The sequence below is a fragment of the Clavelina lepadiformis genome, chromosome 5 (genome assembly GCF_947623445.1).
Source record: "Clavelina lepadiformis chromosome 5, kaClaLepa1.1, whole genome shotgun sequence".
Classification (NCBI taxonomy): domain Eukaryota; kingdom Metazoa; phylum Chordata; class Ascidiacea; order Aplousobranchia; family Clavelinidae; genus Clavelina; species Clavelina lepadiformis.
In genome coordinates this window covers 12924496-12928295 of record NC_135244.1, presented here as the reverse complement: position 1 = coordinate 12928295, position 3800 = coordinate 12924496, and positions in this window count along the sequence as shown.

Below are 3800 nucleotides of genomic sequence, written 5' to 3'. Positions count from 1 at the left end.
ATGGTTAATACCACCCTGATTATACTTAGACATAAGACATTGTGTGGTATGAATTTTTTTATAAAACTATATTGTATAAAATCGAAAAACCAGTTTTAGCGTTATCAATGAAACAAAAATCAACAAATATTTTAGAACAATTTGAATAACATGAAATTTTTATTTCATTATAAAATAAATCTTGTTTCATGGAGATTTTATTGTTTCACATAATATTGATAATATCAATGCAATAACCAGCTCTTCAAAAATGTAATGTGACAGCCATGGGACTTTCTGAATATGACCAACATGATCATGTTAAATAATGACATACAAACATATTCCAAAGCATTTTTATCTACTGGTAAGCATCCACGGTCAACGGTTATGTTATTGAAGCACAAAATAATTGCTTATGCTTGCTTTAAAAGGGAACTGAAGTCATGTTCAACCTACTTTCTAAAAAAAGTTAAAAATATGCTGATTCCGAAAATATAAACAATATTTCTCTATCTTATTTCGTTAGCGAGTTATTGGCAAAACAATTTTCAAAAAACTGTACGAGTAGTCCATCATCCATAACCGAAAAAGTATTCAAAAATACTGTCCAACATGATCACCAAACTCGCTGAAACGAGTATTGCAACAGTAACTGTCCATTGATCTTTTTTACATTTACATTTATTTGGACATTTACATCAATAAAATAATCACTGAAACAAATTTAGTTAAACTCTGCTATAACTAGGGATGTGCATCTTAGAATATCAAATCCTTGAGAACTAAATCCAAAACTATTCAGTTCCTATTTTTGGAAACAATATTATTCTGATTACAATCATTGCCCAAAGAGGCTTTGGTTTACTTCACGTAATATTTCGAATACGGTTGTTATACACAGTTTTACTCAATGCTATGGTTACTACTCTACAAAAACGCTAAAATTATTATTAATAATTTCAAATATTTAACCATGACGGCAATTAATGCATCAAATTGCAGAAAAGAAAAAAAGCCGGCAAGTGTATGCGCAATGGCACACGCGTTTGAATAATTTTGTGATAAAAGGAATAAATGCAAACGCAACAATCGTTGTTGTAACAGACAATCAAACAGATTTGAACACCACTAAATGATTTATTAATTATTAAAAACATACTGGTATAAAATGGCATGGCAGTCGGTTTTTAATTACACCTTGCCTTCATGAATTTGTTATTGTGTTAGGTTTATTTCCCATTTGCATGACAATGCATGAAGTTACCCAATGCAATGTTATAATAAGAAAAAATTTAATGTCAAAATTTTAATTTCAAAAAGTCCAGTGCATAGATTTGAAATCGCTGTAAAGTAAGAACCAGGCAACAAATTTTCAAAATATTTTTATCGCATTATAAAGGCATTGATATGCTACTCACATGAGCGAAATTTTTATTATCCAATGCCCAGAACACTTGTAATTTAAAAAAGAATCAAAGTGGGTCGACAATTTCCATTGTTAAGTATGGGCGAACGACTAAATCTTGCCAACCAGACAGTAATTCGAAAAGGGCCTGTTGCACACCCATGTGCGCCTAAGCATTTTTAGGCACCCGCACTTTTATTTTTTTGGTTGTATGGCTATGCAAGATCATGCTGAAATCGGCCATACTCTGTAGTCTGGTTCTTATGTGTTCTCAAACTGAGCCACGCAATTTAGTACTCAGGCTTGAGAATTTCCCAGGCGGTTCATGACTTAACGAGAAACGATACCAGTACTGTAAAGTATGGTAAGTCACACAACAACCAAACGCTTTACCACTTGATTATCCTCTACTTCAGTTCCATCAATGAAATAAGCAATGCGGCAACTATACCCAAACTATCAGTATAATAGCATGAGCCTAATTATGATGCGCTTCTATGACAACTAGGCTACCGTTTATTACAGTATTTATTGCGAATTGCGGGTACGGTTTTATCAATGCCAATGTGATGTGCCACAAAGGCAAAGAGAATTAGATTGACAATAACCTACACCACGAAGTGTTTTAAAATCGAAAATTGGTGCTTGCATTTTCTAAAAGTGAAATGTGCCCTCAAAAAACGTAGGTTTTATCAGTTCGTTTGCCATTGCTAAAAAAGCTTTATCTCCTCTTGGGAGCATATTATGTAGAATAGTTGTTATGACAACCGAAACCCACAAACTGTAGACATCAAATATACAACTGCTTGTTAATACAGTGTCTATAGCACAAAATTCCATTTGTTGACATCATTAAATTACACTAGGCGACATTTTTCAACTTTTTCATTATTTTTTCAAACAATTAATTGCGTTTACCTAATTTGACTATGCTGACTACCCGAATGTACAATCATTTCTGATGTCAATAAACCAATCAGGTCAAGCACATTCTGGCAAACTGATGGGGGCTGCATCAAATGGTTTGGTGGCACTTAATCACTTGGACATTTAATCATGCGACGCATAATCACTTGGACATTTAATCTGTATACGAATAAGCAGCTCAGGCATCTTCTCGTGATCGGTTAAGATCAGAAATTACTCGACTACGTCAGAGTAAGGGACCATGGCTAAGGCTGGTAAACACCGAACAGCTGTTCTTAATTCGTTATCAGACTCGTAGTCACATTTCAAGCCAATTTCATTAACTTTGCGCAGGACGCTTTGCGTAAGGTGAAAATAACAACTCCTAACATTTGCACTAGGTCACTAGGAAATGCTGTACGGAAAGCACTTACTGAGGAAGTCTCAAAATCGAGCAAAACGCATTCCGGTGCAGCAGTGGGGATCATTGTTTTAATTGCATCAAGGATGCGATCGAACGTTGCTTGCGTTTTATCTTCTACGAGGCAATAAACTGCTGCAGGAGTAAAACCGGGAACAAGTTCAAAATGTACTGTGTACAGTTGAAAGAACAAAGACGGTACAACCTTGAACATTCCATCAGCTAGCCACAATTTCGCTCTGGCCAAACCGTCTAGCACAGTGGTTCTCAACCGGGGGTCCGCGAAACGTTTTCAGGGGGTCCTTGAGAACTTCGAAATTTGCAACATAAAGTACGAGTTTTTAAAATTTTTTTGCTGTTTATCATTGCTTTTGGAAATAGGCTGGAACATTTGCTTAATTGCCTATTGTGATGGGACAATACGAAAGCTTATTGAGATTTATCACCCGCAGGGAAGGCCTATTGTGATGCACTAGATTGCGGATTATACGAGAAGACAGCTGGATACAGTGATTTTAAGTTGCTGGAGATTGCACATAATCGCTTTCTCAGTTTTAGCTTGTAACTAGCAGCTTGTTGTGAGCAAGGTATAGATAACGCTTTGAAATAAATAAAAATATCCGCATAGTTTGATGTTATTGTGAATGAATAGCGCAGTTGTGCAAGACTATTAAGTAAAACTAAGCAAAGCAACATTTAAGTGCAGTCTCAGAACCCTTAGTTTGCTTAAACTTCAGGGGTCCGCCAACTGCTTTGACAGCACCAAAAGGGGTCCGCCAAGATCAGAAGGTTGAGAACCACTGGTCTAGCAGATCCCTGCTACCAAGAAGTATCAGACGATTGTTTCCAGGTCCAAAGTCGTGCAAAATGATGTGCTGGAATGTTTCTGATACTATATTGTGAAATTAGTATCCAAGAGAGAAAGAATGTAGAGCGGCCGTACAGTGTGCACTCTGCAGTTCGCGACGTTTTCTCTGCAAGGTCCGCTTTAAAGATAGCTTTTTTGGCAGCGCCTTGAGAACACCTGGTTCAAAGTCTCTGCTTACAGACCCGGTGGCGTTGCTTGTACTGGCTGACTGTTTCCAT